Source organism: Dipodomys merriami, unplaced genomic scaffold, assembly GCF_024711535.1.
Source record: "Dipodomys merriami isolate MVZ:Mamm:240054 unplaced genomic scaffold, mDipMer1.0.p SCAF_177, whole genome shotgun sequence".
NCBI lineage: Eukaryota > Metazoa > Chordata > Mammalia > Rodentia > Heteromyidae > Dipodomys > Dipodomys merriami.
This window is the reverse complement of record NW_027203126.1, coordinates 562556-588293: the sequence shown is the minus strand read 5'-3', so window position 1 is coordinate 588293 and position 25738 is coordinate 562556. Positions and strand designations below refer to the sequence as shown.

Here is a 25738-nt window from a genome sequence, read left to right as displayed (position 1 = left end):
GGCTGCATCAATGAATTGGTTATTGTCAGATGAAGCAAATAAGGCCTACCGGAGGCAAACATTCTGCACAAGGTCACACAGCAAGCCAGGAACAGGGCTGCGGGGAACACCAAAAACACTCATCATCCACCCAGGATTCCCACCCTGGCTCCTCTGTCAGAGCCATCTGGCTAGCAGAAGGCCAGTTCCACAGGATCCCCAGATGGACTCCCCGCACTTCTCTGACCCAACCAGGGACCACTGCAAGAGCCACAGCTCATTTTGAAACCTTATCTGCAAATCAGACTGTTTATAAGCTCAAGGTCTTCTGTGACTTTAATAATAAAGTGTGGGGGGAGGGACTGGAAGGAAAAAATGCCGCAAGCCTCAATGATTAGAATGCTTTGGCACAGTCCCCGACATGAGGGTTGATAAGACGCCTTATCTCTCAGAAACCCCAGGAAAAGGTCCCCTCTACCAGATAATGCCCCCAGCTGTCGATATGCCCTTTCATAGCTGAGCATTTAGATAAAAGGAATGTGACAAGGGGAGGGGAAAGAAGGAAGGAACTTTCCAAGTCCGAGGAGGAATTGAGGCTGCTGCTTGCCTTGGCAGGCGCTGAGCACCAGAAGGATGGCAGAGAGCTGGCTTTATTCTTATTAAAAGAACAGGGAAAGGGCCTTTGGCCCTGCCTGCCTTTTGTCATCTCTCCCTGCTGGTCTGGCTGCCGCGGGCACTGGGGAGCCCCCGGCCGGTGGGAGCGGGGAGCTTGGAAAGCAGCAGCGTGCAGCTTAGCACTAAGCTGTTCTTAGAGCAGCACGTGTTTACGGACGGTCCTGTCCCCTCTGCCCAGCTCCACTCGCATCCCTCCATCACGCCCCACGCATCCTCCTAGCAGCCGCTACTGGATTCTGTCTTGAACTCCATTCCATGGACAGGGAGGAGGGTGATTTGTACAAGGTCACATGGATTTTAGATGGCAGGGCCCATGGGTGTCGATACTGGTCTGACCCTGAATTGTAATTCGGGGGGTGGGGGTGGGGGCTCAGTTCCCAGCTGTAGTTGGCTGGGAAGGGGGGCAGTATTTCTCTCCAGTGCACTTTGATTCCACTCCAGGCGGGGCAGGGAGGAGAGGAGAAGACGGAAGAGAGGGCAGAGGCTCCCAGGAGGCCCCTCATTCATCCTATAACCATTCAACAGAGCACAGCGCATAAGGCGCGTGTCAGGCAGAACAATGCTGAGATGAGTGAAGCCCAGGCCTTGCCTCTTACACACTCATTCACCTCCTCACTCACTCATTCACTCTTGAATTCATTCATCCATCCATTCAGCCAGCAAACACTCCCTCAACTCTGAGCCACGGATGGGAGCATGGAAACAGGAAAGAATGTCCTGGCACAAGGCACCCAGGCAACATCCAACCACAACATTCAGCCCACGCTACAAAGAGCTGTTTCTGGACCCTCCCTTCTTCCCCCACCCTGCACATCTATCCGGCAGGGGTAGGGAGAAGCTTGCCTCTATAGTCAGCACTCGGCCAGGGCCAGACACACTTGGATTTCCTGGCAGGGCAGAGCTGAACCCCACCAAGGCCACGGGCTACGCCGCCACACTTCCAGCCCTCATCCTCCTGCTGTCCCTGGAGCAGCGAGCGACTCCAGCCTCTGTGTCTTCCTTCTGTGTCTCTGCTTAAGACCAATGAGTGGCTGTGGGAGATCCTGCCAAGCCCTTCCCAGACTCCAACAGGACTAGGAGTTCACAGAGTAGAGCAAGCCCGAGACTCAGAGTTTCACTGGCCTGGTGGTTGGCCTGGTGGTGGCTGGGGATCAAGGCTGAGTGACACAGAAGAGGTCACAGCACCTCTCTGAGCCTTCATTTTCCTACCTAATTTGATGGGGAGTGAGCTGGCTGAGTGACTGAAGCCATTCATCAGCCTGGACAAGTGAGATGTTATTGACAGGATCCATGGTATCCACTGTGTGCAAAGCTGAGGGCTGGGTGTGCACGCACGACTACAGAAACGTAGGCTAGAAGTCTTATTTGAAGAACTTGGGATCCTGGCTGGAGCACCCCGGCAGTTCTCTCCAAGTGCAATGGACAGTTAGGACTCTGCAGCTGCCATCGCTCCTGCCCAGGGAGGTGAAGGCTCCCCCACCAACACTGATCTTCACCCCTCCATGTTCTTGGTGGTCACCCAAGTCTCCTTTTCCTCAGGCTGCTCTAGCCACACAGCTGTGGCCAGATGCAGGGAAAAGCCTCAACTGGTAGGAGGCCCAGGCTCAGGGAAGAAAATGGGTGCTGGACCGGGGGTGTCAGATTTTGGCTGTATAGAGCTGACCTGGTCACATCTTTGGGCTGTCTCCAGTACCACCATAGGCCAAGGCAGCGTTAAGTCTCGGAAAGCTCGGTCCTCTCCACTGAGGTGCCATAGCAGGCTGGCCTGTGGCCAGAATGGAAGGGTGCAAGCACTTTGCTCAGAAAGGTCACTGGGAATCTGAGTACATAGTTCCTCCATCCCCCATCCCCCCAGCACTCACACACCAGGAGGGTCCATGTTTGTCCTTCCCCTCCTCTCTTCAAGTCCATCCCTGTCCCTAACTACCCTGGTCCTAGCATCTCTATTTTCCTCCAGTCTCTCTCTCTCTTTCGCCCTGTCTGACCCTTTCCCCCTTCCCTCCTCTCACCCCCTCCCCAGCACAGTCTTGGAGAGGCAGCTGAGCAGAAGCCCACCCCTCCTCCCTCCTGAAGCTCCCTCCCCCAACCCTGTTCTAGAGCCGGAGGCCTTCCAGGGGACCCTGTTAATAATTAAATGTTAATCTAAAAAGCAATTTGAGCTGCGGCTAGGCAGATCTGGTTAGAGATTACATTAGCATGGAGGAGGCCAGGGTAATTTTCTTTAACCCCTTTCCTGATCTCTCAAGACGAGAGAATCTTCAAGTCAGGCAGGCACTGCTGATTAAACCAGTGCAGGGCTTGGCTGTGGATAAGAGGCCTGTGAAAAGTGATTATTTCCCTCTGCCAGTGGGGCCAGCACCAGAAGAGGATTTTGACTCTCTTTTAAGTGTGGGGGTGGGAGGCACTGCCCTTTTCAACAGGAGACCCCTATCCTGCCCAGATGACTGCTGCATCCATCTACCCCACAGACCAGGGGTCCATCTAAGATGCTCACCTGGTCACACAGCACAGCTGGCTCCCTCTGCATCTAGGACAGACACCAGTCACCTGCCGGCCCCTGATCTGCCTTCTGCTCAGTACTCACATGCTAATTCTAGTGCCCCATCTAGGTCCGGTTCTGAGCCAGACATGCTGCTCACTCTGGGTCAAGGGGGAGATCAAAGCAATGAAGTAACTATCACAGATTCTGAGTTCAGCTGTGTCTCCAGGTGAGTAGCACCCTCGGCACAAGGCTCTCACTGTTCACTTCTGTGGGCCTTGGCTCCTGCAATCCTTCTGCTTGCCAGCCCTTCTTAGGATTTCTTAAGATTCTACTCAATCTTCAACTGAAGTCTGGGCTCCTGAGGGCTTCTAAGACATACAGGTGCATGATAAATGTGTGAGAATAGTCAGTACAGTAAATGGATTCCTAATGGCTCCACTATCCTTCGTCCATGTGATGCTATTAACAGTGCCCCACACAGAGCTGGCATGCAGGAAACCACCTCCTGAGGGAAGGAGGGGGCAAGGGGTATGGCTTATAAAGTGGGACATAAGTCTGGGGTCTAGGGGTGGGCAGCTGTCCCAGGGTCCTTCAGCACCATGGCCAGCTCCAGAGCCAAGTCCCCAAGAAGGGGGCGGGGCCAAGTCTGGGAGTGCAGTTGTCAGTTGCTAAGGAAACTGGCCATGATGATGTCTGCCTTCCTTCTTCAGCACTCCAACCTCTGGGGATGTGATAAACACCTACGGTGTGCCAGAGATCCTACCCTAGATGCTCTGGGAAGCCTCAGGGAGGTGATCTAGAAGACAAGTGGTAGCTACCAGGAGCCATCCCACCTGGCCCTGGCTGTCACAAAGAATAAGATCTCAGCTCCCTTAGAAGGAGATGACAGTACTTCAAATTCAGATGCCTGAGCATTGTCTCAATACTAAAACCCCTTTTATTCCAGAACTCTGGCTTTGGGCAAATCCTTCTACCTCTCCCAGACTTAGTTTCTGCATCTGGAAGAGATGCTAACTGAATACCATGGCTTTGTATAAAGACAGTGTGGTCTGGCTCTCAGAAGAGGAGGTGGGGGGCTGGGAAGGTGGTTTAGTGGTAGAGTGCTTGCCTCTCATGCATGAGGCCCTGGGTTCGAGTCCTTAGCACCACATAAACAGAAAAAGCTGGAAGTGGCGCTGTGGCTCAAGTGGTAGAGCGCTCACCTTGAGCTGAAGAGCTGAAGGACAGTGCCCTGGCCCAGAGTTCAAGCCCCACGACAGACCCTCCCCCCCAAAAAAAAGAGAGAGTCCTATCAATTGTTACCACCTTAGTAGTCACCAAACCCATCCAATGTTACCAGATCACTCTGGTACAAGGAATCCCCAAAGAGGAAGCAACACTTGAAGTCAAGACTGTGTGGGGTGGGAGGGCCCAGGTCCCTGCACCCCCGGTTCAGGGTTAATTAAGACAGGCAAGAGGAAGAAGAAAATCTAATAATGAAAGGTGCAAGAGTGGTTTTCATTTTCAGTGCTCCCTAAGGGCTCAGCCCTTACAGGTATCACCTCATTTAACCCACTCCACAACCCAGACAGTGAGGACTGTTGTTTACCTAAGAGAGAGCAGAAAGGGTTGCCCAGGGCCGTTGGCTGTTTGGTTGGGGGAGCCAGTAGAAAAGCCCTAGCATGGATGAACTGGGCCTTAGCCAGACAGGGCCTAAGGATTCAAACACCGAAGGGAGAAATAGACCAGGAGTGTTTGGAAGGTGGAAAACCAAGACAGAGGAGAGCAGATCCAGGGTGAGGGTTTGTCTCAACTTGTCATCCAAAGCCAAGATCAACAGGTGCTTTACATTGAACAAGCATCACTCTTTTTTTTTGCCGGTTGTGGGGCTTGAACTCTGGGCCTGGGTGCTGTCCCTCAGCTCTTCAGCTCAAGGCTAGCACTCTAACACTTGAACCACATCATCACTTCTGGCTTTTTGTGCTTATGTGGTGCTGAGGAATTGAACCCAGGTCATCATGCATGCAAGGCAAGCGCTCTACCACTGAGCCACCTTCCCAGCCCCAAGCATCACCTCTCATTTTGTTCTCTTTAAGAATGTTTCAAAAGGGGTTTTCAACCTGTGACTACCAGGAAACAGGTGCTCAAGCCTAAGGAACAGCTCCTTTATGGGGAGACAGAAGCTTTGAAACCAAGGAGCAACAGGGATAAGCCCACTAACGAGCCAGATTGGGTCTAGCCAACCTATAACTGAACACCTCCTGAACTCCACAGCATTTTCCATCCAGGGGACCATATGCTGAACCTTTCCACCCGTACTGACCCTCCTCCCCACTCAAAACTACCTCCTGGATTCCAGTCATTTCTAACAATGCCCTTCACCTCTCCCTGGACTGTGCCTGTGTCCTTGCTATTAACCTTGCTCAGCCACACTGGGTGTCTTTTTGTTCTTCCACAGGACCTTTGCATTCATGGTTTGTCTTGACCTAAATATTCTCTACATCATCCATCATCACTGTACAGTGGTACACCTTATGAGGTGAGCCTCAGAAGGTTAGCTTGAGATGCTATCTCAAAAATAAAAAACAAGCCGGGTGTTGATGGTTCATGCCTGTATTTCTTGCTGCTCAGGAGGTGAACCATGGTTCAAAGCCAGTCAAGACAGAAAAGTCCATGAGACTCTTACATTACAAAAAGCCACAAGTAGAGTTTAGGCTCAAGTGGTAGAGCACTTGCCTTTAGCAAAAATGTGAGCATGACACCCTATATTCAAGCTCCAGTACTGGGGGGAAAATAAAAATTGAAAGGGCTCAGGGCATGACCCAAATGCAAGAGCGGAGTTCAATCCTCAGTGCTAGAAACAAAATTAAACATAATATGTGGGGGCTGGAAGTGTGGCTAGGCGGCAGCGTGCCAGCCAGTGAGTGAAAGTGTTAGATACTGAGTTTGAGTCCCAGTCTTGGACACACACAAAAAGAAATACACAATAATATGAGCTCCACAAGTAAGTGTAATTTTTCTGGTAACCACAGACAAAGTTAAATTTGGAAATACAGCTTACTTAATAATCCAATAGATCCCAACTAGTATGCAATCAATCAAGATGTAATCAATATGTAACCCCTCTGTACAGTATTTTCACACACAAAAAAAGATGTCATCAATATTGGAAAAATACCAAGGAGAGATTTTATGTCATTTTTTCACACCCTGTCTGAGGGGTGATCGTACAGGCTCTCAGCTCAGACTCTCCTCACTGTGAGCATTCTGCAGACTGACCACACTCTCTCCTACACTCCCCGCCCCCCGCGGCCTACCTGCCACCTCCCACAGGTGGCATTCTTCCTGTCAGCTCCAGCTTGTCTTTGAAACATCACCTCTTCAAAGAGGCCCTCCCTGACCACCTGCCAGGTGGGACCCTTCAGGCCAGGCACCACGCCATCACTACTACTGTCCTTCACTGTCACCATGGCTCTGAAATCATCTTCCTGCAGCATAGTTGAAGGTTCATCTCACCCACTAGAGCACAGACTCTGCTGTTTGTATGCAGGCACATGGGGGTCCACAGCAGGTGCTCAGGGTGAGTGGGTGATATGGGACGGAGGGTGGGGGCAGAAGAAGCAGGCCAGAAGCCTTGTCTACCTATCTCTTCCAATTACAGTCTAGGTGATGGGAAAGTAGGGAAGGTGCATGTGTGTGTACATGAGTGTGTACACACACATGTGGGGGAAGTGTACACACACACACAGAGCTTTCCCCACCCCCCTCTCCTCGCTTAAAAGCAGAACAGAGGATGGGCTTCCTTTCAAAATCAGCCCGGTGCAGAAAAACGGCTGTGACAGCACAAAGCCGAGATTGAATCAGCGACAGGCCGATTGCCTAGTGACGGTTACAAATGATCTGATGTGGAAAAGACAGGATCAGATGTGTGCAGAGCAATGGCTGTTCTGCTCCCCACATGCCTGACATTAAGGCTGCTGGGTGCAGGTGGCTCCTGGGAGTCAGACCGAACATGCCGGCCAGCCAGCCAGCCACATGAGCCCAGGACAGGCTTGCCACGGAGAGGGCTCTTCCTCTAGCCAGATCCTGGGCATGCTAGGTCCGCACACCTGCTCCTGGGCCTGTAGGCCCAGCCCAGTCATTGTGCAAGGTAAAATCAGTACTGTTTAGATGCACTACAACAGGAAGTCCTCAGCGTGAACCACCTATGCAGCTCCCAGCAGGGAGATAGTGGCTGCTTCTCTTCTCTTTGTCAGACTTATTTCCAAACACTAAAAGACGAGTACTACTTTTACAATGGGGAAGAAAAAGGAACCTTCTTCACGCTACCTCTTCTTCAGTCAGTCCTCGGCCTCTTTTCTCAGAACCTGAGACGCGGGACAAGAGGGGGCCCCAGCCCCTCCACACACAGCTCCATGATGGCAAGGCAACTGGCTCCTGTTCTCCCAGGACATGGGGGCTCCCGGCCCGGGCTGGCAGGCATCTTGTACTGGACCTCAGACAGCTAGGCCCAGGGCCAATGCTTAACTCTCCGTTGAGCACACGGAGGGATGAACTGTGACCTTTACTTCCCACTGCTCCTCCTCCTTTCTAGTCATTTTGATCTGGCCTTTTGGGTTGCTCCTACCTTTACCAAAGTTTACCACCGCAACCAGCAAATTCCTCCACACACCGGGTGGAGCACCAGCGCACTAAGAGGGCTCATCATGTAGGCAGGGACAGGCAGAGGAGCCGGGCCACCTCCGGGTCCTCCTATCAGGGTGGCACAGGATGGGAGGCAGTGAGGCACCCCAACCTGTGACGTGGTGGAGGCTCACAGGACGCTGCCTACAACAGCAAGTGTGCGCCCCCAGCATGAGGAACCTTGGGCCCAGCCCTCTCTGTGTGGCTTACTCAGGGGAACAGAGGCTTGAAGAGGGAAAAAGGTTGTCCTGGGACAGCTGGTGGGGACTGGATGTGAACCCGGGCTGCTGGATTCTAAAGCCCCCGCACAGCCATGCTGAAGGAGGGCAGGGACTCCACATGCAGACTCTCTGCCTTACTGTACTTGCCGGCCTTCCCCCAGTGGATACTGGGCTACCTCTTCTAGCCATTGTCCTGGCCCCAAGTGGCTTGTGTGATGATAGGCCAATGGGGTGATCCTCAAGCCAATGAAGTCACCCTCTTAACACCGGCACCACGTGGCCCTACTGGCCTTATTCTCCACAGCCACAATGTACTGCTCCTGCCACCTGTGGGACCTGACAGGCAGCTTCTAGGGAGAGAAAAATAGCACTGCAGCCAAAGTGCAACTGCAGAATTGAGCTCCAAGATGTTCTGCTGCTCCCCAGCGGGGCTGTCCTGAGTCACCAAGTCCTGTGCAGCCTCAGTTTCTCCAGGTGCAAAGAGCAATTAGAAACTACACCTGCCTCAGCAGCAAGATGTATAACAAACATATCCATAGAACACAGAACCTGCATGTCACCGACACTGGCTGCTGACTGGCTTAGGCCGGACAGGACAGTGAAAGGCTCAGCGAAATGAAGGTACGTGTGGGTGGTCACAAAGCATCAAGGGAAAAAGAGGCCAGGGACCTTTGAGCTCCAGGACCTAAACCCCAACTCACCCCAGCAGTTTATCCTTTGACTTCCAAATGTCAAGCCCTTGGTATGGCTCCCAAGGGCACATTCGCCATACCTTGCTGGAGTAGCTGCTGGGGATCACTGGAAGAGTCAAGCACAGTGGGAAATGAGCTATCCGCATGGTAACCTCAACTGTGGGCCAACCAGAACCTCAGGGAGCCCACAGAAGAGGCTGTTCCCAGGACAGGCAGCTTCCCGGAAGGAAGGTGAGCACTTCCAGGGCGAGGGCAGACTTGACACCAAAAGTGCCCATCAGGGGCCCATGAGCCTGGCAGAGCCACTGGAGGTTGGGGCAGCCCCACAGGCAGCCGCCAGAGGCGGCACTTCCCAGCCACTGGCCCATCCATTGTACCATGGTAACCTCTCTGGGATCGGGATGATTACCGCAATGTGTTAGGAGGGGAAACTGACGCACAAAGAGGCAGAAGCCTGGGTCCATCACCCACAGAGAACAGCGAGCTATGCAAAGGGCACTGTGCTTTTTACAGCATCACCTTGGCAGCTGGTCTGTCTGGGTTCATGCTCTAACCAGCTCTGCAACCTTGGGCAGGTCTACTAATCTCTCTGTGCTTCAGTCTCCTCATCTACAGAAAGGGCACCAAGCAAGTTTATGCGTTTATTAAAAGAAGAAAGGACCAGGAGTCTGTGGCTCATGCCTGTAATCCTAGCTACTCTGAGGATCATGGTTTGAAGCCAGCCCGGGCAGGAAAGTCCATGAGACTTTCATTTCCAATTAGCCACCAAAAAGCTACAAGTGCAGCTGTGGCTCATGTGGTAGAGCACCAACACAAAAGCTCAGGGACAGTGCCTAGGCTCTGAGTTCAAGCCCTAGGACCAGCACAAAAAGGGGAGGGGGGATGAGAAGTAGGCTGGGGGTATCTCAGTGGTAGAGCATTTGCCTAGCATGCATTTGGCCTTAGGTACTATTCCTAGCATTGCAAAAGAGAAAAAGGAAAAAAAAGAAAACAGCAAAAAAAAAAAAAAAAAGAAAGAAAAGAAAAGAAACAGAAAGCTGGTGACCTGGGAACCATTTGGTCACTAGGCTCGGCTCCATATCTAGGTCCAGACGGGTGCTAGGCCTGGGGAGGGGTGGCAGCACTATCTTCCAGCCTTGTTGGGGCATGCGCCAGCATGTACATTTGTGTGCACGCGCCTGTGTGTGTTGCTGCAGCGGCTTCTATGCAAACATGTTAATTTGTTTTCATTTTGTGTTTTTTTTCCCCTAGCAGGATAATTGGGTGAGTTTGAAGTCTTGGCGAGGCTGCTGATTATAGCTATTTGGGTGGTGCCCTCGCCAGGCTTGGGCCCTGCCTCCTGCCTCTGGAGCCGGGGGGCTGGGCTGGGAATGCTTGCAGGGTCAGGGTGCCACGACAGAGGGTTCTGGGGGCTCTTGTTGGCTGCAGATGGGAGAGGCAAGCCATCCTGACACCCCAACACTGCCCCAACCCAGACAATACCATATCACCGAAGCACGCAGATCCTGCCCACAATATCTTTTCTTTGTGCTGTTGGCTATATTAAATTAAAAAAGAAAAAAGAAAAAAAAAAAAGAAAAAGGAAGGAAAACAAGCCAAACTAAAATTTCATCTAAAATTCTCTTTGCTTGGTCTCTCAAGAAAAAACGCACAGCAATGCCGTAGCTCTGGAACCTGGAGTCCCCAGTCCCAGAGACAGCTGCTGTGTTCACAGCGATTCCTGTGTGGGCTGGTGGATGCCGCCGGTCCCCGCCCTGGAGGAAGGGCAGATTCAGGCTCTGCCCTCCAACAGCTGATGGCTTCAGTCAGGCACGAGGGAGAACTTCCTCATCCTGGACTTCCAGGCGCAGCCCAGGGCTTCAGTAAGCTCAGAGGTGGGTGGGAGCTCCCTGCCCCGTGGGTGTCCTGCACTTGACTCCATCCCTGACCAGTTTGTGTCTGTTTCTCCTAGTGGGCAGAGGACCAGGTCCAGGTCTCTGACTTCACTGAAGACCGACTGTGTGCCATACTTCATGAAGACCCCAGTGTTGTAATTTGTAACACTCGACTCGTGGAGGACCTACCCTACCCCTCTTGCTGGCACACAGTAGGCCCACAGCAAATCAGATGAGTAGCTACCTAGGGCTCTTCCAGCAGCCAGATCCCTCCTCAGAGGCAAGAGGAAGATACATAACAGCAGGAGGAGGAGGAGGCAGGAAGATGACAGGCTCCCTGTCCGGTCCCCTGGGGGTGGCAGACAAACTTCTGCAGAGGGCCTGGGCCCCCCTTCACACAGGGCGGCAGCTGGCAGCACCCCTCCCCCGCCCGGCACCACACAAAGGAACCTCTATCCCCGCTCTGAGCATTTGTGCCTGGCCAGCTGGGCTGCATCGCCCTCTCCTCACTCCGAGGGCTGCCCAGCCAGGCCAGGCCAACACAAAGGCTGATGTGTCCTTGCCCAGCCTGCTGGCCTTAGAAGACCCTGTCCACAGAGGGTTAGAGAGCTCGTCAGGGTCCAGGGGAGGGGCTGTGGGGTGTGGCAAGGCCTCATGTCCGGGTGTTGATGGGGAGGTCAGGAGGGACATCAGCTCCATCTTCGGCACCTCACAGCTGTATAACTTTTCCTCCACTGGTTTCCTCATCTGTACAATGGGGGGGAGGGGGGAGGTGTGCAGTAATGGCAACATGTCCAGCTCTCTAGGCTGTCAGAGGGCTCAGGGTCTGGCATGCCATTAGGGGGCAGGTGGGAGGGGATGTGCAGGAGTCTGGTGGCAGCAGGGGAGGGGGACCAAGCAATCATGTGCCCAGAACTATCCAGGGAGCCCTGAGGGCTACTTCACCCTCCATCCATCAAGGCCCAAACTGTTGGCAGTGATCTCTTTGGCCCATCACCAGGCAGTGATAGGATAGCAGCCACTGCCTACTGAATATCTGTATGCAGGACTCCTGAGTCCTGGGCAGAGTGGCCCATTGGTTCAGAATCCAGTGGCCTGGATTCAAGTCCCAGTCTGCAGACCTGGCCTCCCATTCCCTGACGATAAGGGGACTGCTTACCCCCCAAAGGTCTGTGTTGCAAGCTTGACATTCAGATCACAGCCCTTCCCTCAGATCCCAGAGGAAAACTGAAACCCCATGGTGGGTGGTGTAGGGCCTGACATGCAGAGGAGAGCAATGATGGAGGACATGGATTTGGAATCCTTTGATTTAATTCTACTTGACGGGCTTGCGATTTTTAGCAGTCTCTCAGATGTTCTCAGCTGGACCAGGAGGGCCATAGAGGGTGGGGCAGGAGTCCTGGGCCATCATTTCCCTGGCTGACCCCCAGGAGCCCTCATCCTGCCACACAAAGTCCTCCTTTCTCCCTCCCTCCCACCCACTTGGGGCGGCCAAGTGAACAGCGGAATACCAAGTAATTAAGCTGGCGTGCACCATCCGGGCGCCCGGGAACACTGTGGAGTTTCCCTTTTATGTTTATAGCAATTGTATGAAAATGTGCAACATGGAGCGGCACCAGCTGACAAATGAGACGAAACAGACAGGATTCCGGGCCGGCTTTTTTCCAGGCCTGATTGGCATTAATTGTGAGCGTTTACAAAGCACAACTCGGCGCCTGACATTTGCTTCAAGCGAACGTTTCCTTCTAATAGTTTTAATGATTACAATGGGAGCTGGTGATCACCACTGGGAGGGGAACTGGCTGCCTGGTGCTGGGCCTATGCTCCCCCAGGTTCCAGGGGATGGAGCCCTGGACCCTGCTTCCCTGCTAACTGTGGTGGAAGGGCTGTGCCAAGTGCCTGGTCCTGGGCCACCAGACCATGAAGCTGGCAAGGAAACCCACAGGCGCAGACCTGGGAGACGCAGGGGGAGGCAGGGAGAGAGGAGACCAGGCCCTTGACCTGCTTTGAGGTGGGAGGGCCCCAGTTACCTCATCTGTACTGCAAGGGCTGGCTGCTGGGTTTTGGTTTTGCTGTGTGACCTTGGCTAAGTCCTTTCCCAGCTCTGGTCCTGAACATATTAACCTGTAACCATGAGGGCAAGAACTTGGACAGCTGGAGTCACTCAGACCAAGGTTCTGCTCCTAGCTCCGGCCTGTCTTCAGCTGCATACACTTGGGGAAGACTCCGTTAACCTTGTGGGGCCTCAGTTTACCTTGCCTGTAGAATGGGGTTTGGATGCCCCAGGCTGTGCAGTGGGTTCTAGACTCCAATGAGAAAGGCAGTAACAACCTGAATTCCAGCTCCTTCCTCAATCCGGTGAATACAGTTCCTCCCTCAGGACCACACATTCTAGACATCTGTTGACTGCCGAAGACACCAGAGAACAAAGCAAAGTCCCTTCCTTCTGAAGCTCACAGCCCCACAGTGAAGAGAAGTGACAGAAATGCACTTCCTGTGCTCCAGTGACCTTATCCCCAATCTGCAGTGTGAAGCCACCCAGCTGAGGCATGGAGGCACAGGAATCCTCAGTGCTGAGCCGGTCAGGGCATCAGGACAGCAGTGCTGCCAGGAGGAGAGAGGGCAAGCCTGGGGCGGCTCACCAAGCTGGCTTCCCGTTCCAGGACTAGAACTGGGAGGGAAAGTGCCTTGTCGGAAGCCCCCAACACTACCACACTCATTCCTGCACACAGTGAGTGGTGCTTGAAGCTACACCACAGCACCTGCCAGGTGGCTGGGAAAGGCAGCCCCCCAAGGCCTAGGAGAAGCCTGTGGGTTAAGGCCAGCCCACAGTCTGCTGAGACTCCAGCACCCTCTCTGAAGACAGGTCCTGCTTCTGGGAACGCCCACCCTGCAGAAAGCCCCCAAGATGTGTCCCAACTCCTTAGAGTTGGTTTGGGACTGGAGTGGGGAGAAAAAAAAGAAAAAGAAAAAGGGAAGCTTTTGTTTTTTTTCCTTTTTTTGCATATGGTGGCACAGATGGGCCCATGATCCATAAAAACTGTTTGCAATTAAACTCCCACTTTGCATGGCTGGCTCTGTCGGTTGTCTGAACCACAGTGTGGGGTTCCATACTGACAAGGGGAGCCATGGGATGGGGGGGGGGGAGGGCGCAGGCAGTGGGCTTGGGGCCAAGGATGGTGAGGTGCTGAGGGGGCTCAGCCAACTTCCTCTCTGGACATTGGCCTTCACCAGGAGTTGGAGAACAGAGCCAGGCAGCTGGAGTGGGGCTTGGCAGGGCCTCCCTGCCCTGGCCAGCACAGTGCCAGGTACCTGGGCAGCGAGGTAACAAAGGTGCTTTGCAGCATATGAGCACTCTGAGCAGGTGGGTGGTGTGGGCCATGATGGGGTCCACCAGGCCTAGGGCAACAGCAGGTGCAGGGCTGAGGAGCCAGAACCTCTTGGCCCAGTTGGCAGAAGAGATGGAAAGTATTGCCAGGAAGGACTGCCAAGGGCCAGAACTGGTTCCTTCTCCACCCATAGAGGAATTAGCCCAGCCTATGTCCCTTTGAAAGCAGACAGAGAATTCAAAGCAGGCACTAAGCATCTCCCAAGGACTTGAGCATCCCCTGCCAACCCTACAGACTCTCATCCAAGAGCTTCTAGAGTGAGGACAAGGGGCCTGCATGCCTCCCACTCTCCCCCTGCTCAAAATGCCAGCTTGCTGCCCCAGCTGCTTCTCGAGGCTGCTTCTTGTTTGGGTTAACGAATGCATCGTTTGGCTTGGGAAAATCCTGAGATCGCTAATAATTGTTCCCTGATGAAAAGAAGTACGGCCCTGATACCCCTGAACCCCACCCCCTCTACGCAGGGAGAGAAGTCATAAAAATAGCTTGTTATCTCACCTATTGAGGCTCCGACTGGATGTTACTGCTAATTGGGTATAACATCCTTGTCTTGTTCTCTCAGAAGCTAAATCAAGAAAGCGCCACTGCTGCGAACTAATTATATCTCCGGCCTGCAGCCTGCAGCTTGTCTCTCCCTTTATTGAGTTAAAAAATGGTCACGAACCTTCATCTTTCATCCCTCCAAGCGCTGGGCCCACACTGCCCGCCAGGCATGGCTGGTGAAGCGAAGACAACCCAGCAGGAAGGACTAGGAGGGGGTCTTAAGGACAGGCATCAGGGTCAGGAGGATGGGAGGACCCCTGCCCAAGGTACCTTCCCGGTCCCCTCCCCTGCTGCTCCCTGTCAGGCCTGATGTTCAACCTACCCTGGAGAGAGGGACTCTGGTCTCTCTCCTTGCAGGTAGACCCTTGGGAAGGTCAGAAACAACATTTCAGTCGAGTGAACATTCATTCATTTACTCATTCAACAAACACTTCTTGGATGCCTACCTACTATGTGCCAGGCACTGTCCTAGGCCAAACTTTCCAGCAGACCAGAGGCAGATAGCTCTAAGCGTTCTCAGCCAGGGTTCATAGAAATGCTGGATTTGGCTTAGAGAACTCTGTTGGCTCCCTACTGTTGGGAAGCAAAGTCCAAAAGCCAAGACCAGCCCAGTTCCTTCTGCAGCCATGCCCCAGCATACACTGATCTCTCACCAAGAACACTTGCTTGCCTAAGACAGGCTGTTCCACTCAGTCTGTCAGAAACTCACCAACTCTTAAGGCCCCAAAACACCGCCTGGCTCAGGAAGCTTGCCACCCCCTAGGCTACAGACTTTGAGACCTGAGTTCAAATGCCAGTTCAGCTACTTGGCAAACACATACAGCTATGCTAACTGCATGGAGCCCCTCTTTCTTCATCTCTAAAATGGCTAAGACTTCTCCCTAGAGAAGGTACCCTGAAGACGGTCAAGAGTGCCCCTGAAGGACCTAGCTCCCGATAAATACTAACTGAAAAGTTCCAGGCTGTAGGTGTTCGGGGATTTATACAGATGGCTATGACTCTGGGAGCTGGAAGAAGGCAATTGAATCACACTTAAATGTGTTCTTCATGGCTGAAGAACAACCCATAGCCTCAGAGAAGGTCCCACTGGGTCCCTAGCCTCAGAACCACATGGAGATGGCAGAGAAACCCCTGAGCTCAATCAAGGCCACGCAACCACCAGTTTCAGCTCATCGGCCCCGATGATTGATTGATGATGTCTGCCCATAGCCCTGGCAAGAACCCAAGGTCAGGGGAGGAACTCAGCAGGGGAAGAGGGCAGCAATTGATTGGCAATGTCTGCCAAGGGCACAGTGGTAGAAGGCAAGCCAGACCTGCCACTGATTTACCATCCTTGACATTTCACGAAGGACACAGCTCTGTCTGAGTTGAAGTGGGGTGGGAGACGACTTGTTCAAGGTCATGCAGTGCATAAAGGAGTCAGCCTGCCCAGAATAGGGTCCTGTAGTTCCTGCCCAAGGATTTCCCAAAGTAGCCTTGCCCAGCCCAGAACCCCCACAGAAGGAGAGGCAAACACTCTGGTGGATAATTAAGGGGGCTCTGTCCACCTGCTATGTTCTCACAGCAGGCGAGCCTCAATTTCCTCATCTATAAAACAAGAATTAAACAAAACAAAACACCCTTCACAAAATGGCCCTTTCTATGATTTAGATTAAATGAGAGAAACAAAGGCCAAAGGAGGAGGCCCAGTCCAGCACACAGTAGGTGTCAACAGTGTCCTGGGATTCTCACAATTGGCAAAAAATGTTTAAAAGTGCAAAACGCCAGCAATTGCTGTGTCACCCCCTCCAGGGAACCCTCCCTGGTTACCCTGGCTGCAAGTCAGTTTCCACCTCTGATTTCCCAGCAGGCTTTGAGAGACCCAAGGCCCTCAAGAGCAGGGCCTTCCTCTGTTGTGTTCACTGCTGTGGGACACAGTAGCATCCTGCTCCTGAGGTGGTGGCTGCACACTGAGAATCCCTCTGTTTTGGCAACGGACCCGCTCTGCTGCTCCATGTCAGAGATGTCTCCCTGGGCGCCTGCCACCTGTCAAGGTAACTGGGGCCTGTTCATCTTTGTGTCCTGAGCACCTGGCAGGGAGCCTGGTAGTAAATGAATACATGAATAAAGAGCAAAAATAGCCATTTCTGTCTTCTTCTTACTCTAGCTACTCCCTGGCTCAATGGACTTGGGCCCATCTGACAGATGAGGAGACTGAGACTGGGAGTCCCTACCACCTCTGCTTCCTCCAGTAGATTCAGGTAACAAATCTTGGAAAAGACAGCTAGTGGCTGGACCTCTTTCTCCAAGGGCGTCCCCTCTTCCCAGAGACTGCTCATTAACCCTTTGTCCCTGGGAACTTGTTCACAGCCAGCACCACCCCCCCTGCCCCCCTCCACCATCCAGGCCTTTACTCTGGTGCTCTTGGTACAATAGCAGGCCCTCCCAGGATCCAAAACAGCTGCTACAGCCTGGACTGAGGCTTGCTGTGGGGCCAGGGTGACTCGCCAGGGCCTGAACCTGGCTCTTTAATGTCTCAGGAGCTGAGCAAGCCTCTCCTTCCTCACTATCCCCACAACACACAGGAGTACTATTCTCATGCAATCTTCCCATCTATAAGAAAATCTCCCTCTTGAATGAGGCAATCAAGGCCCAGAGGAGTAAAGTGATGTATCTGAGGACACACAGCCACTAACAGTATAGGATCCCAGGTTCTAAACCAGGCAGTTCAAGATCCCAAGCTCCCTGCCAACCTTAACAGGTCCCAATCACCCCTTCCCCTCAGTCAGCATTGACTCCAGTCTTTCCTGCATTCAAGGTTCCCCAACACTCTCCTAAGTTTATCTCCCTTTCATCTCTGCCCAGTTACAAGCTCCCTATCTTAACTGGTCCTAACCTCCCTCAGCCGGCAGCATTGCCACTTGCTGGGGCTGGACAGATGCACTTGGTCCTAGCTCCTGTTAGAAGCCCTTCAGGAACAGCTATGGGTTTTCCCCCGTTGGGTCTCCCCTCCCTCCTTTGCAGAGGGCTTTCCATGAAGCTTTGGGCCCACCATTCCAAAAGAGTTTTGCCACTTCATAGTAACCAAACCATACTGGATGCGCTGGCCTAGGCTGGTGCAGGTGTTCCGATGAGGGGCGGGGGTAAGCTGGAATCCTAGGCTTTTCACTCTCTCTCCTCCCTGCCTATACCACCTCTCTCACCCCAGCCTCTGGCCACCTACAGATCCCTCTCCTACTACTCCTTAGTTGGGCAACCCTTGACAGGCATCTTCTCTGTGTCCCCACGTCCTCCTTGGTAAAATGAGGTTTATGTCTTAGGTACTAGAAGGTACTAGAAGGTACTAGACCGAGGTCCCCCGCTCACTATTATTTGTCTGTTCCCCACCTATGTGATCAGTGCATGAGTTAGGGTCCCATGGACCCAGAAGCTGGGCATCTGTTTGGTTGTGTGGCTCTGGGCAGGTGGCTCTCTGCCTAGGCCTCCATTTCCCCATCTCTGAAATGGTACTAACTCCGCCCACCGGAATGAAAGCTCCCCTGCAGCCGGCTGGTCTTTTGTTTGAGGCACTCACTAGCTACTTCTCAACTAGAGAATTCAGGGTCCAGGTGGAAGGAGCCCATTCTCCCCCCACTCCACAGTGCCTTCACCCCCCCTTGCCTTCACCCCCCCCTCCCAGCCCGGGCAGACTAAAATAGTCATTAGGCAGATTTCAGAAGATGTCAGTAGCTTATAATTATAGTCGACATCCTTCTGAGATAAAAGTGATTACCTTGGATGCAAATCACTTAGCAACCAATCAGGGCGGCAGGCGGCGCCGGCGGAGGTGACCGGCCAGCGGCGCAGCCCTCCTCCCTCCGCTGGCCGAGCCTCACAGGCCGCGAGGGAGAGCGCACAATGGCTCTTGACACTCAAATGGGTTAACACAATAAAGGCGGCTCTGGCCGCTGCTGGGGGAGAGCAGCAATTCCCGGCCCGCAGGAGGTAATAAAGCGGCCCTTTTGTGCGCTCCCTCCGTTCTCACCCCCGCCCAGCCCCGAGGAATCGCTGGCTGATTGAATTACAGTTCATGAATATGAGCGGCTTGCCTGCTTCCTCTGGCTGGGAGGAGATGGGAAAGCAAAGGGGCAGAAAAGAGGTTGGGGAGGAGACCCTGGCCGAGCCCCAGGCCCTGGAGCACAGCTGCTTGGGGGTCAGAAGTGCCTTCCTGTCACACTGTATCCAGAACTGGGTCTGTAGCCACCCTGTCTAGAAAATAAGGCTGAGTTAGGTTTGAAATTGCATTTACCCAGAGCTTACTGTATGTCCTCATCCAGTAGACCCCGGGGAAGTGGGGGCTACTAGCAGCTTTCTTACAAATGGGGAAATGGCCGGAAGGAAATCTGGAGAGCCTCAGTTTCTCATCAGGGGGCATAAGCAACCACAGCAACCTTAAAGTTGCCTGGCCTAGGCACAGTAAGCTTAGGTGGAATTAGACATGGGAGGAGGATTACTGTGGTGGGAGAAGGGAGCCAGCCTTTCCAAAAGAACCCTTCTCTTGGGGCTGGGAAGGTGGCTCAGTGGTAGAGCGCTTGCCTTGCATGCACGAGGCCCTGGGTTCGATTCCTCAGCACCACATAAGCAAAAAGAAAAAAGCTGGAAGTGGTGCTGTGGCTCGAGTGGTAGAGCGCTAGCCTTGAGCTGAAGAGCTGAGGGACAGCGCCCAGGCCCAGAGTTCAGGCCCCACGACCAGACCCCCCCCCAAAAAAAAAGAAAAAGAACCCTTCTCTTTGACCAGAAAGGATATCCAGGGTGCTCTCACTGGATTGTCTCCCTGTCACCTGAGGCTCCCTGGCACAGTCACCTCAGGGCCACTTGGCCCCATTTCACCACAGCAGACGCAAGGCCCCACAGACATCTCTGACCCACTTGGTGCTGCTCCCACTGCCTGGCTGGCTCTTCTTACTCCTCTGCCCATGTGTCCCTAACTTGTCCTTTACAAGGGTCACATGGCCCTGTCCCCCAGGCCCTTCCTGACCTGGTACTGGGTCAGGAGCCCATGCCACTCTATATTCTGGCCTTTGAATTAGCTAGGCACTCATCCAGAGTCCCTGGATGGCTGAAGGCAGCCTCATCACCCCTCCAAGCAAGTCCAGGGGGATAGGCAGATGACAAACCAGGCAGGAGTGACACTGTCCTTAATATTTCCTGTAAGTAATGCTGGGATTCAAATGTGGGCTTTGGCACAGACAAGGCAGGCTCCCTTCATAGCCTACAATCCCGGAATTTTGCAGTAAAGACCTGTCCAACAAGCAAGAGGGGAAGGTCCCAGAGATTCTGAAGCCAGGGCTATTAAGGCCAAACTTCCACAGCTGCCTAGCTGAGCACCTTGCTAACCATTACTTCCTCAGTGTGAGCCTCAGCTTTCTCATCTGCAAAATGGCCACCGTTTTTGAGCCACTTGAAGAATAAAGGCACTGCAAGGCACACAGGGAGATGCCGGGTAAGCTGGCACTCTCCTGCCTGTGTCTGGCGCCAACTGCCAAGCCCAGGGAGCGGAGGGAAGGGAACAGCAGGAGTTGCCCAATTCTGACAGCCTTTCCCTCCGCCTTGGCTGAGAAAGTGTAAATACTGTGTTTGTGGATCTCTGGCGAGCATTCCAAGAGTTTGTTTCTAAACTGGGAAGCGTGGAGAGGCAGTGCAAACAGCCCCGGCCCACACCTCCCAGCTCTCCCCCAATCTGCTGCTGCTCTGCTGTCCTCGGAAGCTTGTGTGTTTAACAACACTATTTCAGCTAGAAACACCATCTCCCTGCCAAGCCCCCAAAGCAGCTTCTGTGGTATTTTCTGACCTGTTCATCTAGCTAGAGAGTCTGGGAGGAGAAGAAGAAAAATGCTGGCTGCACAGACACCAGGACCTGGCTTCCAGAATGGCCCCACACGCTCTTCCCTGAGCTCAACCTAGCCCACACTGCAGAAGCAATGACAGAGTACTTGAGCCTTTTCCTAGAAACGTGATCCAGCAGTCTTACCCACATCTGACGCTGGCAGTCAATGCTGGAAGGGACTTAGAAATAGTACCCAGGGACCAGAAACAGGGTGCTGCTTGGGGCTTCTCTGGAGTTCACATGGTATAGGACCAGTGCTGGCCTCTGGTGAGGAAAAAGGATTTAATGTCTCTGCCCATCAAAGCTGGGCCCTGGCAGAAACCTTTATTCAGACCTTGCGCTGATTTGCCCTTCATCCATTTAATAAGCATCAATCACACTGTGCATGTCAAAACCATCTGTAACTCCACAAGGAGAATGGCACAGGCAGGAGCGGAGGTTGGGCCAAGGCCCCTCACCTCAGGTTCAATGGCAGGGGCCTCCCCTAGACTTAAGAGTACAGCAGCAGCAGCAGCAGCAGCAGCAGCAGCAGCTCCTCTCATCATCTCTAGCTGGGGGCAGAGAATTCACATGTGTGGGCAGAGAATTCACATGCTCCTGAGCAGAAGTAGCCTGTTTGAAGGCTGACAGCTCACATCACTGGGGCCCTAGGCTAGGTATATGGTAAAGTTCAAGGAGGTCTCTTTAGTATCCCATGTTAAAGTAGGTCATTGCTCTGTCTGGGAGTTCAAGCTCCCTATACACTCTGCTGGGCTATATGGCAAAGTTCTGAACACCTGTCCTTGGGGGAAGGAGCACCAGCAGGGACAGCTGGTGCTGCCTCCCTCCCTGCACTTTGCCAGGCCGCTGGGGATTTAGGTCAGAAGACTGTAGTAAGAGAGTTTGGGGGGGAGGGGGAGGGGGAGGAAAAAAGTTGGCAGTTACCCTTCCACTAGCCAAAAAAGCACCCAGCCCTATTCTCTCAGGTACTGGGGTCAAGACCAGCTGCAACCCCCAGTGACATCAGAGGCCGGGCAGTGATGTCACGTGACAGGCCCATGGGGAACACACAGTACCACAGGATCCTCCTGTAAGTTATTGGTGGGAATCTGGGCTGGAATGGAGAGAGTCCTGCTATGTGTAACTGGGACTCGGAGAGCACAAACTTCTCAACCTTTGCCACCTGTGTGTCCCAGACACCAGATCACCTCTCGGAACCAGGGCCCTCTCTAAGCAATCCGAGGTTGCCTTGGAGATCCCCAATGCTGTCCCACCCTGGGTGCTCCCAGTGAATTTCCAGACAACAGAGCCACCACCTTTGTCTGTTAGCTTTACCGGTGGGGTGACCTTTAACTCCCTGGCATTGGCCCTGCCCAAAGCACCACGGAAATGGCCACCGGGGATCCCCACCGTCCACTCCAGCCCTCTGGCTAGTCCGACCAAGTTGTGTGCAGGCGGGGAAGGAGTGGACACGGAAGACTGCTGCCTCGGGGCGCCTCTTTCTGTCCAGTCCAGGCCGCCCACACGCCAGAGGGTGTCCCCCAACTGCAGATCGGAATCCCCCCCGCACCGCGCAACTCACCGATTCAGCCAGGCCGTGCAAGGGCACCAGGTCTCAGAGGCCACGACGCTGCCCCGGGCGGGTCGCAGCCATGCAGGGGTGGGCAGAGGCTGTCCGAGGAAGCCCCCTCCGGGGGCCGATGCTTCTCTCCGGGTGGGAAGGGTTGCAGTCCGTGCGAGCGATCCCGGCGCCGAGACGCGCCGTCCCAGGTCGGGGGTGGGGTGGGGGGGGGCTCCTCGGTTCAGCGAGGGTCGCGCGCGTCCGGGGCCCGGGCAGGGCTGGCGCTCAGGGGGTGCATCCTTGCCCAAGCCAGCGCTCGACGCGGCCGGCGGGAGGCGCTGCGCCTCCCCTCGGGGCCCCGCTTACGGCTGCGGCTCGGCCCGCGCCGCTCCCAGGGCGGCCTCTCCGTCAGCGTGGGGAGCCCGGCGGCCGCGGCCCGTCTCGCCAGCCCCAGCTGCAGCGGGTCTTTGTTGCTGTTTCTCGCCCGCCCGCTCCGCCGGCTCGCGGCCCCCGGGCTGGCCCGGGGTGTGGGGTGCAGAATCGTCTCCTCCGGAGGCTGCGCGCACCTGCTGCGGCCCCAGCTGCGGGTCGGGCACGCACCGGCCCCCGCAGGTTGCGAAGAGCAGCGGCGAGAATGCGCCGGCCCCTCCTCCTCCTCCTCCTCCTCCTCCTCCTCCTCGCGCTGCCGCTCCGCGCCGCGGGCGTGGGGGAGGGGAGGCCGGCGAGCGCCGCGGCCGCCGCGGCGGAGGCACCGGCGGGGACGCCGCCTCCGGGGCCTCGCGCCCGGGGAGGGCCGGTCCCGGCGGCGCGGCGCGGACGCGGGGACGCCCGCGGGTCGGCGCGCCGGTCGTGTGCGCTCGAGGACTGCAGCAGGAGCGGCGCGCACGGGGCTCTCACGCGCTCATGGCCCCGGGCGGCGTGCGGGGACTCTCGGGGCCGTCTTGTGTCGCCTGGCGTGCGCGGGCGCCTCGGCCTCGCCTCCGGATCCGGGTACCGCGCCCCTCCGGTCGCGGGCCCGGCTCTCCGGCTCTGCGGCTCTCCGGGCCGGCGCCGCGCAGCGTCTCCGCCGAGCCGCCAGCCCGACCGTCCTGCCCGTTGCTCCGCTCCAGCCCGACTGACAGGCGCGAGCGGCCGCAGCCGCCGCTGCGTCTCGATCCCCGCCCGCCCCTCGCCACTCGGCCCAATCAGCGGCGGGCGAGAGGCGGTTACCAGGGTGACGCGGCGCCGCGTCTATTAGGGGGCGGGGCCGGGGGCCGCCACGCGCGCTTTTCGCGGCAAAATTCAAAGGCCGGCAGGGCGGCTCTCCAACCTCCTCCCCCCGCCCCCCCAGTTCGGAACGAGGCGGGGCTGGCCTCTGGAGGACTGCAACTCCCGGCATGCCGCGCGCCTGAGGCGAGCGGAGAGACCCGGACTGGAGGCGCAGGCCATGCTGGTACTTGTAGTCCCTTTGTCAGGGCCCGAAGGGTGGAAAAAGTAGTTCTGTACTGAGCCTATGTTTGGGGTAAGATACCGTGCTAAGTGTACTGTCTGCATTGTTTCACTTAATCTTGGGCCAAGCCCATGACCAATCTTGAAAGTAATAAAAAGGAAAGAGTTGCAGGTGTGTGAAGCTCAGGGTTCAATCCCCAGTACCTAAAATGAAGCAAGCAACAACAACCACAACAAAAAGGAATGGCTCACACCTGTAATCCTAACAACTCAGGACTGTAGTTCAAGGTCAAAAGCAAAATAGTGATACCCTGTCACAAGCCAGCTATAGGATTACACCTCTGTGATCCCAGCTAATTGGGAGGGAAAAGGCAAAAAGCAAAAGTAAGATCCTTTTTTTTAAAATAACTAAATAATTTTTAAAAGGGCTGGGAGTGAAACTCAAGTGGAAGTATGCTTCCTTAATGTTAGAGTTCTGAGTTCAGACTCCAGCATTGCAAAACAAAACAAAAACAGTAGCTAGCACAGTTACATAGTACCTTATTTACCTAAGGTATTATGGCCCACAGGAGAAACTCAGGTTAAGAAACGTGGAGTGAGCCGGGCGCTGGTGGCTCACGCCTGTAATCCTAGCTACTCAGGAGGCTGAGATCTGAGGATCGCTGTTCAAAGCCAGCCCGGGCAGGAGAGACCGTGAGACTCCTATCTCCAATAAACCACCAGAAAACCGGAAGTGGCGCTGTAGCTCAAGTGGTAGAGCGCTCGCCTTGAGCTGAAGAGCTGAGGGACAGCGCCCAGGACCAGAGTTCAAGCCCCACGATCGACAAAAAAAAAAAAAAAAAGAAACGTGGAGTGGGTGGGGGGCTAGTGGCTCACACCTATAATCCTAGCTACTCAGGAGGCTGAGATCTGTGGATCACGATTGGAATCTAGCCTGGTCAGAAAAGTTCCTGAGAGACTCTTCTCTCCAATTAACCACCACAAAACTGGAAGGGGCACTGTGGCTCAAAGTAGTAGAGTGCTAGCCTTGAGCTAAGAGCTCAGGGACAGTGTCCAGGCCCTGAGTTCAAGACCTACAACTGACAAAAAGACAAAGAATAAAAGGGAAAAAATGTGAAGTGTCATGAATATTTTGTACTAAGGCATATTTTTGGCAGTGATGATTTTTTTTCATAGGTACTAGTTTTGAACTAGGGACCTCACATTTGCTGGACTGGTATATACCATTGAGGTCAAGCCTTCAACCTTGTAGTGATGGAGTTTAGGTCCAGCACTGCATGGGATAGTTCCCTCACTTGTTATATGTTCATCACAAAGCAGGCCAAGGAGCCAGCTTCCCAGAAGAAACCGCAGGATCCCTACAGAAAGGCAAGGCAGCAGCAGGATCACAGCCTTTATCTTCAGGGGTTTGTGCCTCAGATGCTTGTGTGTGAAATAAGAGGACAGGGTGTCTTCATTTCTTCTTAATGGGGTTGTTGTGAGGATGAAATGAACGATCAGATGGAAAGAACACCTTAGGTGCTCAATAATTGCCAGCAGTGATCCTCCATTCTGGAGGGCTGGTGAATGTGACTAGAGCATGTGCTGATTATAATCTGGCCTTAGCCTAGTTTCGGGAGCCGATCCACCCCTAACTCAGAATCTGGGAGAGGCACCCACTTGGGACCTCCAGCAGGGCTGGCCCAAGTAGGCCACCTGCCACCGAATCTAGGGCAGGAACTGGCCCTGTTTCAAGTCTTCCATTCACACCACACTCACAGTTTCCAGCAGCTCATGGGGGCCATAGTGTCCTGTCCCATTTATTCATGGCCCCCCACCTTCCTCTCAATCTACCCTCCTTTCCTCTCCCCTACCTCAGCCTGTGGGGGCGGGGGTCAGGCTTCACCTGGAAATGTGATCCAGCTGCCAGCTGCTTCCTCTAGGCCAGCTGCAGAGCTGCCCTGATGTCAGGACGGGTTGCTGGGGCAACTCACTAGGTAGACCCAGGCATGGACAGGTGGAAAGAGCGGATTCTGGCCTGTGATAGAACCGAAGACATAACAACCAAAGCCCAGCAGGAGAGAGAGAAAATATATGAGGGGAGAAATGAGTAGCAGGACCCCATCCAGCTTTTCTTTCTTTCTTTCTTTCTTTCTTTCTTTCTTTCTTTCTTTCTTTCTTTCTTTCTTTCTTTCTTTCTTTCTTTCTTTCTTTCTTTCTTTCTTTCTTTCTTTCCTAGTCCTGGGGCTTGAACTCAGGGCCTGGGCACTGACCCTGAGCTTCTTTTGCTCAAGGCTAGCACTCTACCACTTGAGCCACAGCACCGTTTCTGTCTTTTTCTGTGTATGTGGCACTGAGGAATCGAACCCAGGGTTTCATGCATGCAAGGCAAGCGCTCTACCACTGAGCCACCTTCCCAGCCCCCCCATCCA

General features: G+C 54.2%; 1 protein-coding gene across 4 annotated transcripts in view; it reads right to left on the bottom strand.

Annotated features, from left to right (window-relative positions):
* The window catches only part of LOC138829830 (protein FAM222A), a 129484-nt gene that overhangs the window by 22451 nt on the left and 81295 nt on the right, over positions 1 to 25738 (bottom strand). The window contains exon 1 of one of the 4 annotated variants that reach the window (XM_070026368.1): positions 21921 to 22494. The exons of the other annotated variants lie outside the window; for them this stretch is intronic. The gene's annotated coding sequence lies outside the window, so the exon portion shown is untranslated. Of the gene's footprint in view, positions 1 to 21920; positions 22495 to 25738 lie in introns of those variants that run through there. 4 annotated transcript variants of the gene reach the window in all.